This window comes from Mustela erminea, chromosome 17 (assembly GCF_009829155.1).
Source record: "Mustela erminea isolate mMusErm1 chromosome 17, mMusErm1.Pri, whole genome shotgun sequence".
Taxonomy (NCBI): domain Eukaryota; kingdom Metazoa; phylum Chordata; class Mammalia; order Carnivora; family Mustelidae; genus Mustela; species Mustela erminea.
This window is the reverse complement of record NC_045630.1, coordinates 33,981,787-33,995,400: the sequence shown is the minus strand read 5'-3', so window position 1 is coordinate 33,995,400 and position 13,614 is coordinate 33,981,787. Positions and strand designations below refer to the sequence as shown.

Below are 13,614 nucleotides of genomic sequence, written 5' to 3'. Positions count from 1 at the left end.
GATAATAAGAAAATAAACAACTCAATTTTCCACAGATTTCATTCACAAAAGAAGATAAGCACATTAGAAGATGGCCAACACCTGTAGTTAAATTAAAACCACAATGAGATGCCTCTTCACCCCCAAGAGATCAACTAAAATGTTAAAAATAGACAATACCAAGTTCAGTTGAGAGTGTGGAACAGTTAGAACTTGCACACACTGCAGACGGGATGGTAAAATAGTACAACCACTTTGGAAATGAGTTTCACAGTTTAAAAAGTTAAACACACACCAGCTGTTCAGTTAGTAGGTATTACCAAAGAGAAGCAGAAATACACGTCCCCTAAAGACTCATATAGAAATGTTCCTGCAATTTTATTTGCAGTAGCCCAAGCCTGGAAACAATCTAAATGTCTATCAACAGGTGAATGGATAAACAAATTGTGGTACATTGATACGAAAGAATACTAGTTAGCAGTAAACAAAAGAGTGAACTATGGGCATACAGCTATGTGCATCAATTTAAAAAATCATATGCTGAGTAAAAGGAGCCACTTAGGCACAAAAGGACATACTCCATATGTCTGTGTATATGACATTTGAGAACAGGCAGAATGACTCTGTAGTGCTGGGAATGGGATCAAGCATTGCCTGGGGTGGTGATGGAGGACTAACTGGGAAAGGTGCCCAAGGGAACTTTCTGGGGTGATGGAAACGGTCATTTCTTAATTGGAATAGTGGTTATGCGACTGGATATATTTGTCAAATCTCATCAAACTTCATACGTCAACGGGCGTATATTAGGGTCTGGCATATTCCCTAATGAATAAAATATTTCTCAATCAAAACAAGAGAGGGGGAGGGGGATGAAAGCCCTGAACACTCGTTGCCCCCAGCCTGTCTTCTACCTTCAAACAGCCGGGCACAGGGACAGGGAGCCTTGAGGACCCAGTCTAGCGTTGGACATCACAGCCCGGGACCCACAAAGCTGTTGATAGACAGGCCAGGTGTTATCTGGGACACAGTCCTTAATGGATCCCCAAGGAAAAAGTTGTTTCCCAGGTGTGGAAGGACACAAGCACGATCAACACCAAACCCCAAGTTCTGTGTCTTTATTTACTCGGGCAACTTACCCGACCTCTCTGGGCCTCTGTCCCTTCCTGCGTGAATGGAAACAACGCCTGGGTCTGCTGAGGGAGATTCAGAGTAGCCTGGAGCATCTGAAGCAGAGGCCAGCAGAGAGGAAAGCGCCCAGGAAACGCTGGCTGCGGTGGTGATGGTTGAGGGTGGGCTAAGGCCACTGGAAGAATGAGCTCCAGCGGAAAGAGACCCGGGGCTGCGTGAGGGAGCAGAGGAGCCTGTGAAGTCTGGCTGACCTGAGCGTCCCTTGCGGTCCTCCCCGCAGATCCTGTCTCCTGGATGTGCGCATGCGCCGTACCTACTTGCGGGGGGGGGGGGGGGTGGCGTCTTCAAGCCCTTGGGCTGTTGTCACCCAGCACCACCGACCGACGAGGCGGCTTGAAACAACAGAAATTTATTCTTTCCCAGTTGTGGAGGCAGAAACCTAAATCGAGGTGTCGCAGGCGTATGCTCCCTCCAACATCTCAAGGAAAGATCCTTCCTGGTCTCTTCCAGCTTCTGGGAGCCCCAGGCATTGGTTGGCTGATGGCAGTGTCCCCCCAATCTCCGCCTCCACCCACCCATGGCCATCTTCCCTCCGGGCCCCTGTCTGTGTCCAAGTTTCCCCTTCATGCAGGGAAGTTCATGCCCCAAACACATTGTACCAGGCCCACCCTTTCGCAGTGTAACCTCCTCTAAGCCTGTTTACACTGCAGAGACCCTATTTCCAAATAAGGTCCCATTCAGCAGTGGGGGGGGGGTGTGTGTGTTAGACTTGAGCTTCCACTGGCAGGGAACGCAGGCCAACCCATCACACTGAGCCTCTGCCTAGAATGTATCTGGATGTTGGGTATGCACGTGTGTGCAGGTCTGCCATCAGCCAGATCTGTCGGTGCAGTGCCCGTGTGGAGCTGGGGGGGGGGCACACCTGTGTGCTCTGTCGGCACTGGTGCACTGGGCTCTCCGCAGGAGTCTTGGCTTTATAACAAACATGGGAGCCCCTCTCTTTACTAATGGTCTGGTTTTCTCCCCACTCTGCTCCGAGATTCCTCATCTGCTCCGAGATTCCTCATCTGCTCCCAGACGCCTGTGCCCACGCACAGTAGGATGGCTTTTCAGTGGCTTCTCACTAATAAAATAGTTGTTTCCTGACTGACACATTCCTTCCTCCAATTACACATTTCACTCCTCCACTGGCTACTTCGGCAGAAGAGACAAAAGGCCCGGGACTCGGGCTGACTCAGCACACACACACACTCACTCGCGCACACTCACTCACGCTTGCACACACCCGCATGCACACACACTCATACACACTTCCACAGGGAGCAGTCAGGGTGTCATTCTCAGAGTGTATTCAGGACCCTGGGGATCTTCTGGACGGAGAGGAATGCCTGCAAAACTTTCCAGAGCCCCTCATAGCACTGGGGGCTCCTGTTAGAACAGTATATATATATATTTAAAGACACAAATGTATTATCATCTCAAAATACTATTTCAAGGTAAAAATCCCAGTGATAATTCATCCCCAAAATATTATTCTAAGGCTGAGGCTGGTTGCTCCACCGGCAAGGGGGTAGGGAAGACAGGCAAGGGGACAAAGAGTGTTCTTTGCCTATGGTCCAACGGCTCGCTCTGAGGCTTGACTGACTGAGTTTGAAGGTGGGCCTGGGACAGCTGTGGCAATCACTCTGTGTGGCCTAGAGGGGACTGGACAGGGAGCCCAAGCAACAGAGTCTGTCTCTTTTCACAGAAATACCCTTTAAGAAAGTGGGAAGAACGTGGGACACCTGGGTGGCTCAGTCAGTTAAGCATCTGCCTTCGGATCAGGTCATGATCCCAGCATCCTGGGATCTAGTCCCACATCCGGCTCCTTGCTCTGCAGGGAACCTGCTTCTCCCTCTGCCTTTCCCTGCCAGTCTGCCTGCCTATGCTCTCTCTCCCTCTCTCTCTGACAAATAAATAAATAAAATCTTAAAACAACAATAGCAACAAAAAAAGTGGGAAGAACATTCGAGACTGTATATCAACCTCCTCATTTTACAGAAGGAAAGACTGAGGCCTGGAAAGTAGTTTATCATGGCCTAAGGATCCAGTGTCTCCTACCTCCCTGGGCAGCCCTCTTTCCCCCTCACCTTCTGGTCCACTCACTCCATCTCTCCAGACTCTGGAAGTGCGGGTGGTGGGGAGGGAGGACAGAGGAAAGGCCCCTTCCCCCCAGCCAAGGAAGGTGTAGAAGATCACCATGGGAGAGTATGTTGTGAGGCACAAATCCTCCCTCTTGCTGGAGGCTCCTCCGCAGCCCAGCCTTCCCTCCCGGAATGTCCATGGCGCCCACTGCCCACCCAGCCTGCTCTGCTGAGCTGTTTAACCCAGAAACACTACTGCTCTGTGCTTTGATCCTGTGGGCACCTGCGGCTTTTTGTTCTATTATTCACTGCAGGGTGGATGCTGGGTTTTCTCTCCTTATTCCAGGCTGTGACTGGGCTGCCCACTGCCTCCCCAAGGCCACTGGATGATGTCTATCAATAAGTTAGGAGCAGCAACTGGATTTGACATGTGTTTTGGGGAATGGATTTGCACCCATTCAGAACCGGAGTTTTCTAGAAGACAGCGTGCATCAAAATTACAGACGTGCATACAGAGATGATGCTAAAAGGCATGTCTTATCTGCCCAGGTGAGTGGCCAGCTTTGAAGGCAAGTTCTCCTCTTATATGTCTACGTCCCCTGCAGCACCCAACACACAGTGAGGCACCCACTGGGTGATCTGGGACAGTCGCTTCCCATCTCTGGGTCTCAATTTGCCCCTCTACGTGGCGAGGTGGAGATTTAAGCCCTTGCCACACAGAGGGGCAAATTGAGGTCGCCGGGTCTAGAAGAACATTTCTTGAAGAACACGCAACATCAGTGTCACCAGAGTCCACACCAGGAGCTTTCCAGACCCAAGGTCTGTCCCTGGCATCTCCCTCCACAGAAACCCTTACAGTCCCCTCCATCGCGGAGTGATAACCTACACAGAAGCAGGTGTGGAAGGGTGACGCCATAAACCCCAGCATCCGCACCCAGGCTGAACGTGCAGAGGCCAGGGACAGGAAGCACCCTCCGATGGAAGGCCTGACGTCTGCAGAAGTGAGAGTTCCTCGCTGCATTCCCCACCTCGCTCTCCTCCCAACCAACTGCAGGCACTGGGTGACACCCGTCAGTGGGGATGGAGTCACACGCGGGGAGAGCATGTAGAACCCGGAGCCCTAAAGAAGCCATTCCCTGGCAGACTACCCCAGACACGCAGGTGGAAAGAACAGAGGCAGAGGCCAGTGACGGTTTTCAGGACAGATCTTTGTATCTCTGAGGAGAGGAAACACATTCCAAAGTAATCGCTGGAGACCAGGACAGGGTGAGACTCAAGAAGTTCAGGGACCACCCAGAATCAGCAATGAGGGGAGGACTTGCACACAAAGCTAGTGATGATGCATTTAAAGGGAACTGTAGGCCAGTCGGTTCCGAAGCCGACTGGGGCGCATAATTCTCGTTCCACTGTGGGTCTTCACTCTTCTCAGCGAAACCTTCCCTCTTTGGGGTTGCCCTTCAGACCGCGTTTCTTATGACTGGGTGGGTCCCCGGCGACCCCTCCACTCTCATCCCCACCTTGCAGAACGCCTGCCTTCCTGGAAGTGTTCCGAGTCCACATAGATTATGTCTTCGTAGGGTGGGCAAAGGGGCGCGTGGTATCCTCCCCCACCGTTTACAGAGGCTAGCTCTGACTCCTACGTCTCCACTCCCCTGCCACCCCGCCCTCTGCTCTAAGCAGCAGGGTTGTTTTGCCAGCAGCGCCTTGCTCAAGGTCAGGGATCGGGCGTTGGTTTCCAGCACTGCTATCACCTGACATTTACTTTACAGGCTGTTGACTCCCAAACAATACAGTGCACGCCGATTTGCTGGGTACCTTCCGTCTAGTTTTCCAGTAATCCATTCCCACCAAACAAACACGCAGGGTTCCCCTGGCCCTGCGAGGACCTGGAAAAACACAGCGCCTGGCTGAGTTCCCAGGGCTGGGTTTGCCCGGCCGCTCCGGGCCAGCGCCGGCCACGCCATGGCGCCCAAGTTCCACGAGAGGGCAGCCGCGGGCCGCAGAATCTCCGACCGCGCCCTTCTGCCCCGGCAGGCTCGCCTGCGCCTGCGCGGAGCCGTGACCGCCCCTGCCCCCGGGCCCCGCCCGCGCTTCCGGCCGCTGGGGAGGAGCCGGCAGCCGCGGGCCCCGCAGCGGGAGCCGCGGCTCTGGGTCCCGGGAGGGAACAATGGGCGGATTTCAGCCTTCAGGGCCGGCCAGCCTTGCTCCGAGGCCCCCCGAGTGGCGATAAGAGGAGTGAGCTCCGGCCGTGGCCCGGGAGTTGGAAGAATGACGGCGCCGGCGAAGGGCCGCGCTCGCCCCGCCCTACATCCCGGCGGAGTCCAGGGTCCGCTGGCCACCCCGAGCGGCCTCCGCCTTTCCCTCCCGCCGTCCTCCCCGTGCCCATCTGGCTCTGCTTTGAGCGAGGTCGACTCGATCTCTTATTTCCAGAGGTCGCACTGACCAGGAGGCCCGGGGCGTGGGGAATGGCCACTGGGGACGCCCAGTTTACAGAGGGCCCAGTAAAGGGGCTGCGCGCCACACGCCCTTTCTGCACTTAAGGACCCGCGGGGCCAGAGAAGAAAAGGATTTGAGGGATCAGCCAGGCAGCGGTAAAGAAAGGAGGAAGTACATTAGCCAAGGTCACAGAGTATGCCGGGGAGGAATAAATCAGACCTTGTCTGTCCCCTACTTAGGACCCAGGGATGGCTCTCCTAGTTCTTGGGAGAAAGTGGGAACTCCTTAAAATGACCTCCAGGCCCTCCAGCACCGTCTCCCCCTGCTTATTCTCCAACATACCCTCCTTTCTACTAGATTCTTCATCTTTGACCTTGCATGTTCGGCTGCATGATTCTAGCCTCCCCCAAACCCAGCCTCTGCTGACTAACTCCTGCTGGACTTTTAGACTTTGTTGTACACACCATTTCCTCTGAAAAGCTTTCCAGGCTTTCCCTGTACCCCTTGCATGGACACCTACCTACCTGAGAATCTTCTGGGAAGCCCACACAGACTGTCCCTGTTCGTTCACTCCCACAGTCCCCTTCTCCCCTCACCCCGTGAAAGGCCCACACTAAGTCCAGGTGCATACTATGTCTCCAGCATCTAAACCAGTCCTGGACGCGAGAGAGCGACTCTCTAAGTATGTGATGAATGAATGGGTCAGCGCTAGCTCATCCAGACCCAATCTCTGGGCATGTGTATTTTTCACTATATAGCGCATTGGCCCTTTCACTCCCGTCGCTAAAATAAACAGATTTATGAGAGAGACGAGCCTGTGATCGGGGACACAGGTGGGGAAACCAAGAGTCAGAGTAAAAGTCAGTTCTTGAAGGAATGTCCCATTCTTTGCTTCCACAGTGAGAAGAGTAACTTTCAGCATGGTGTTGGAATGTGATGTTCTCCCAATTTCTGTATTCCAAATGGTAATTTCTAACTCATTATTCTTGTTATGTTACTTAGAGAAAAGATTTCCCAAAACAGAGATTTCAAACCATGTTCTACCATTTGGCAAAAGTGCTCGAGGGGTTCGATGTGCCCACTTTCATCAGAGTAGCACCATTTTTATTTTTTTATTTAGGTCTTTCTTGTGGGGAAAGAAAAGGAGCCAAGGTTCCTATTAATGCTTTCAGAAACTTTTGAAGTCTATGGCGTCAAAGGCTTATGAGGTAGAGCAGCTGAAGAGCTGTGATTGTTAGCAGCTAATCATTTCAAAGGACCTACCTCCCCAGTGGAGAACATACGACAACTTGCCAACCTCCTGAGCATCTCTGCCTTCCTTTTCCGTGGATTCCGTTTCCTGCTACCTGTTATTTCCTCTTTCCTGATAGCAAGGAGTCTGATGTTCAATGGCTAGAACAAGGAGCTGGGAGGTATTTTGTTGGAATTTGTTACATCTATACAAAAAGTTGCAAAAGGAGGGGAGCTGGGCATTTCATATTTTGCTTTTTAAGAGCAGACTTTCTATTTAATTGAAATTCTAGATTTTTTAAGTGCTCTCCTCCCTACCCCACCCCACCCCTCCATTCCCTCCTCCCCATGCCTCCAAAGACATCCAGTTCCTGGGCTCTGGAACAGGTACCGTTACCTTACATGGCAAGAGAAACTTTACAGATGTGATTATGGTGAGGATCTTTGGGAGATTATCCTGGATTATCCACATGGGCCCCCTGTAATCAGAAGAAGGTCTTATAAGGGGGAGGTAAGAGGGTCAAGGTCAGAGGAGATGTGTCAGTGGAGGCTGAGACAGAATCTGTGAGACAGATTCTGCTGAATACCAATGGCTTTGAAGATGGAGGAACGGTCCATAAAGAGAGGAATGCAGGTATCCCCTAAAAGGTAGAAAAAGGCAAGGAAACAGATTCTTCCCCTAGAGCCACCAGAAGGAACACAATCCTGCCAATTCCTTGATTTTTGGCCAGGGAGACACATTTTGGAATTCTGACCTCCACAACTGTAAGACAATCAATTTGTGTTATTTTAAACCACCAAATTTGCAGTAATTTGTTAACAGCAGCAATAGGAAACTAATATACCTTGCCTCCCAGGAAAAAAGAAAATCTTGCTGTAGATCCATGTTCACAGAAAGAGGGGGATTATCTGGGGAGAGGAGACAACCCGGCAGGAGTTAATATGAAGATGAGGAACTCCTACAGCGGAAGTAAGAATGTCAGAGGCTATCCAGATATATCCATACGTTCTTTGTTATTCCAGAATGGGTATGAATAGGCAGCACGGGGTTATACCATATAGTACTTGCATGCATTGGTAGTCTCACGTTTTAACTATTTGTATGGTCCTTTTTATTTCCCGTGCTAGCCTGCACTTTTCCATGATGGCCTTCATCTTTATATTCTGGTCCTTTCCTCTGCCTTGTATGAATAATTCCTCCTAGTGTTGGTGAGGCATTTCACACTTCCCAAAGTGTTGCCATTACCCACTTTGAGCCTTACCACAATTCTTGTGAAGTCAGGCGAGACCAGTATGTATTACTAATATATTTCACTTTAGTGCCCAAATTTCTCTGACACGCGGGTTCTTCTGTCCCCAGCAACTCACCCATTTCATCTGCAATGTGAATTCTTAACCACAGATGAGAAAGTTGAGGCACTGCCAGCCTCGCAGGGGGTCCTGAGACTGAGTGAGCTTTGGGCCACCCAGAGTGACTTTGTGAAAATCCTTGGGCTTCTAACCTTGAACATGGGAGAAAAAATCCCTTTGCCCAAGGTTGTGGGGGGGAGAAAATCTCCACAGCACTGAAGCCCATCCTGCCTCTCGAGGACATAGAGCAGTCCGTTAGAAGGGAAGAAGGGTCACCCCTGGTTCCAGGTGGGGTAGGGAGGCCAGGCTGTCAGGGGTCCCCTGTCTGAGCCCCTTCTGTTCCCCAGCTGTCCTAAGGAGGCTCTGCTGTGAAGGTTAGGCAGGAGGAATGGTCATGCTTCTGGCCTGGACTTCAGGGCCTGGCTGAAGTTCGAGTCGGAAGAGAATGGTATCCATAATTCTTTGGATGCCATTCACATCCTCACTGAGCCAGCACTGTCTCGGGTTAGAGACAGTTTCAGGTCATGGATCCCAGATCGGTGGTCTAAGCTTGACAAGTCACTTTGCCTGGATTCCAATTCCTCTGTAGAATGTGGGTAACACCTATTCTGCAAATCGTTGAGATTTTAAAATTAAATATGGAAAATAGGAAGCACTCAAATGATAGCTATATTATTTACAGTCAAGCAAACAGATTTCTCAAAGTTGGCCAACTGGTAAGTGGAAACAAGACGCCATCTTCAACCCAAGTCTTTAGTTTCTCCTCCAAAGGCCCATTTCTCAGAGCCTTCTGTGGCCCAGCGTGGGCCCGCCAAGACAAAGCTTTCCCGCCTCGGCTCGCACACAGAGCAACAGGGGCTGCTTCTGGGCGGGGCTCCCACCCAGAACCCGCTGGAAGTCGAGCGCCGCACAGCTGCACACATCTGGCACCCCGCCCGGCTGGAGCCCCGAAGGGCGCGCCGCGACCCGAAACCTCTGCGCGGGGAGACTCCTGGGCGGCCGCGTGCGTCTCCTCCTCGCAGCGGCTGCCCCGACCCCCGCCCCGGAGCAGAGGGGCCCTGAGCCGGCGGTCAGGGCGGACCCCGGGGCGGCGCCAGGCACAGCCTAGCTGGGGACACTCCCCGCGCGCCTCCGCTCGGGGTGCGGGCTCTTCGAGCCGGGTAGCCCAAGGTAGCGGGGAGGAAGAGGGAGCGCGGAGAGCGCAGGGAGCCAGGGCGCACGCACGTCGGCCAACCCTGAAGCAAAGCCCTCGCTCTGCAAGCGTGGCGGATCGGCGCGAGGCCCGGGCGGGAGGAACCCGGGGCGGCCCGGGGAGGCCCCGCGAATACAGCCCGGGGCGGCTGGGAGGCGACGGGAGAGGTGCCTGGCCCGCCGCCCGCAGGGTTCAGACGGGGCCAAGGCAGCCAAAAGGCGGCCGGCTCGCGCCAGCGCCCGGAGCCAAGGCTGACGCGGGGCGCTGAATAATATTTGGCCGGCCCGCGCAGCCCCCGGGCCCGGCCGGGACGCGCGGCAGGGGCGGGCGGCCTCCCTCGGCGCCCCTGCCCTGCCCGCGCCGCCCGCTCCAGCGGCGGGACCACTCCTGTCCTGGGCAGCACGCGCTTCCTCCCGCACTCAGCCCCTGGGGCTCCGGGCTCGAGCCTGGGCATCCCTGAGTAGACTGTGGGAGGCGAGGAATTGCGGCCGCAGTCTTCAACGAAAGCAATCCGCAGGCCCCACGCGTGCACCGGGGTCGCGCCGACCCGGAGCGCAGGGCTGAGATCGGCGTGCACGCACAACTTCCAGAAGTGGGCACCTGCTTGGGGAGGATCACAAGCACAGGAAACCCTGAAATTCATCTGTGCGGAGCCCCAAATTACACAGCCCTGATTTAGTCCCCTACTGTCGTTAGTAGGACTGTGGACCTAGATGATCTGCACACTTCCAACGCCTCCCTCGGCTGTTTCCTCACAGCTGCCCGCGAAGCAGGCAGTACCTATTCGTGTTACAGGTGTGGAAGCACAGGGATGGGAAAGGCCCGTTTGTGCCCATTTGCCCAGCTAGGCTCTGTCAGCAGAAGCTACACCCCTTCCCTCTTCCGCCTCGCTCCTTCCCTCTGTCCCTCAGCGGGAGGCCAAGTGTTCCTGAAGAGGGGTGACCTCTATTTCTCTGGGAATTAGGCCTTCTACTCACTGCTGCCTGGGACGTGGTGATAGCAAGTGACAGGGAAGAAGGGTGTCCCGACTTCAGGACAAATTCTACAGTGGCCTTCTTAGAGGCTTTGGATCCTTGTGCTAGAGCAGTGGTTCTCACAGTCTTATCCCAGACCGGCAGCAGGAACATCACTCAGAACCAGTAAGAAGTTCACGTCCTCTGCTCCACCTCAGGAATCCTGAATCAGACACCCTGGAGGCAGAGCCTAGCCATTTTGTTTTCAGAAACCCTCGGGCCAATTCTGTGATATTCAAGAAGTTCTGAGAACCACTAGAAAAGCCTCTATATAGGCCAGAAGCAGATTCTACACCCAAGAGGCCGACTGCCACGCCGCCAAGGAGGCCCAAGAGGGCAAGGAATGAGCCGGTCCAGTGGTTAGCAGCAGTGTGATAGGTCTGTTCCTTGGATCCTCTTAAGTGTGTGTGTGTGTGTGTGTGTGTGTGTGTGTGTGTGTATAAACCTTTGAGGCCATATAGGGTATTGGAAAGTAATGGAGGCTTCTAGGACCTCATGTAATATTGCATTCACATGCACACGTGACTCCCAAACACTGAGTGTCCCTGCTGTGGACCGTCCCTCCGCTCTCTAACGATGATCTGGATGTTCACTGATTCTTTGAGTTGAAAGAAACAGGTGCAACCAGGTCATGTCATGAAATGGAACAGTGTTGTTGGGTGTGAGGAAGTAAGTAGAGCAGACACAGCTGTTTCATTCTCCCTGGCTGACAGAAAACTGACCCTGACCCGGTTGGGGTACAGAGCCAGCCTGTGCTGGGGTGGGGGGTGGCTGGGAGGGGTTCAGGCTGTGCTTCTCCCAGCTGGCCCCAGTGATTGATGTAGGAAGAAATACCAGGTAGGATTTGAACCAGTGACGTGGCCGGGAAGCTTGCTGGGAAGTCAATGGAAAAATTTCCTCTCTCTTTGAAAGGGTACAAGATACACACATTTTCTCTTTTTTTGTGTCTCTAGATGTCATCACCCAGAACCACCTCAGTCTTTCCAAAAAGACAATGAAAGAGATTAGACTAGAAGAGGGGAAAGCATATTGAGGGTGACAGTGAAGAAAGTCAGGAAACACTCGGGATCTTCAGGACATTGTTAAACCACTGAGTTAATGGACCTGGAAAGGTGGGGACGGGTGTGTCATTTGGGGTCTCTGATGATTCTAGGCACTGGATCATTTGGTCTTCCACACCTGTCTCAGGAGTGCCCTGTCCCACCACTGATGTGGCTCTGTTGCTTTTGCTGTCCACCCCTTTTAAGTGTCTGTCGCCTCCACTTTCTACGAGCTGACTGGTGCTCACTACGGTTTCCCATACAAATTTTCGAGGACGAGAACCTGGTTGGCCTCGTCAAGCACCACAGCTTCTGATAGGGAAGAAGTTCTCATACCAGGCATCCTCAAGGGTTACCAGTAAGTCAGTGGATGGGATGTCGTTGAATCAGGGTCCCACTCCTCGTCTGATCATCCATGGTAAGGAGAGTGGATGCAGAACGTGGCCAGCCCCACTCAGCCTTGGGTGGAGGCCGTGGGCAGGGAAGGTTACCAAGTAAACAAAGCCCTTGGCAGGTACTGAGACTGACGCCCCAGCACGGACCTCGTGGGGAGCAATAAAATGGCAGTGCTGAGCCAACCAGGGTCAGAGCAAAGGAATCCGTTGCAACCACAGCCCCTCTCTGCTGTTGATCTGTTAGACACCCGAGAGTCAGGGGGGTATCCAGCCAGAATGTCTGCCCGGGTGCCTCACTCTGCCCCCAGACACACAGTCCTGCTGCTCAGACACTGTCCCCCTCCTTCCCAGGTTGTCCCCACAGGAAGCAGACACAGCCGCTGTCCCAAAGGCGCACTGCACATGCGATTTTTCCATACGGCTCTTCGTGGCAACTGTTTTCCGAGTTGTTTTGCTGTGTGAGGCATTGGGGGAGCCTGCAAGGCAGGCCTGGTGCTGGGATGTGTGAGAGGCAGCCGCGCCAGTGGGGCTGGAAGCAGCCGTGACAGCGAAAGGACCGCCGCAGACGGTTCCCTAAATCAAAGCTCTTAAAAAGCATATGGGATACAAGCCACGAGGAGCTGACGTGGGTGACTGCAATGCGGTTTCTGCTGTGTTTGTGGTATCCAGAGAGTGTGTGTTACTCTTTCCTTAAGAGCGAGCAATCACAGGAATGGAAGAGGCGCCGAGTGAGGTGTTTCTGTCACTTATTAGTTCTATATCCTCAGGCAAATTGTTTGAACTTTCTGAGCTTCAGTGTCTTTGTTGGTAAAATGTGTCTAATACAACTCTCCTTGCAGGCTTGCTGCATTCTTTATATACAGTGAGGCACCTGAGAAAACGTTGAGCACATTAACAGGATGACATTTTAAAGCCGTGACTCTAAACGACCCCCTCTCCCGAGGCAGGTGGGCTCTCGGGTCACTCTCAGAGGATCACCGTCCAGACTGACGAGCCCTGACTGAGCCCTGCGATGTCTGTCACCCGCCTCAACAAAACGAGCTCGGAATTCCCTGTACTCATCTGATCAGAAATGAGGAATGGCTGGGAGGTGCCCGGCAGACAGGGCGTCTGGGGAAGAGGACATTAATTGATGCTAATCTGACCGGGACCTGGAGAGAAAGCCAAAGTCACTTCGAGAGCTGAGCCAGGGTGTCATTGCTCTGCTTATGTGACATGGGAAGTGGGTTAGGACCCAGGCCTGATACCGGCTAGGGGTTCCGAGGGAAGAGTCAGAGGCCACTGTCACCAGCCAGCAAATGATGCTGAGGCAAACGACTCTGGGCACTAAGAGAGAGGTCAGCAATAAGAATGGGATTTGCCGGGGGCCTGGGTGGCTCAGTGGGTTAAAAGCCTCTGCCTTCGGCTCAGGTCGTGGTCCCAAGATCCTGGGATCAAGCCCCCGGCATCGGGCTCTCTCTCCTCGTCGGAGAGCCTGCTTCCCCCTCTCTCTCTGCCTGCGTTTCTGCCTGCTTGTGGTCTCTGTCTGTCAAATAAATGAATAAATCTTAAAAAAAAAAAAAAAAAAAAAAGAATGGGATTTGCCGGATTTGGGAGCCAAAGGACCTTTAGGGGCGTGATACGTATATTTAGGAATTCTCGGGACCAGAGTCAAAAAGGGTCCACTAGACATCTAAGAGGGAGCACTCGGAAGTCCAGCCACACTCGAAGAGAAAATCAACGAGAACT

The 13,614-nt window shown here is 53.2% G+C and overlaps 1 long non-coding RNA gene across 1 annotated transcript; it reads left to right on the top strand.

Annotated features, from left to right (window-relative positions):
• The first annotated feature begins 10,524 nt into the window (after positions 1 to 10,524).
• LOC116576592 lies at positions 10,525 to 13,242 on the top strand. Its single transcript, XR_004280215.1, has 3 exons — positions 10,525 to 10,829; positions 11,766 to 11,909; positions 12,726 to 13,242. It is a non-coding gene; the product is annotated as an uncharacterized LOC116576592 (long non-coding RNA).
• Positions 13,243 to 13,614: the final 372 nt, after the last annotated feature.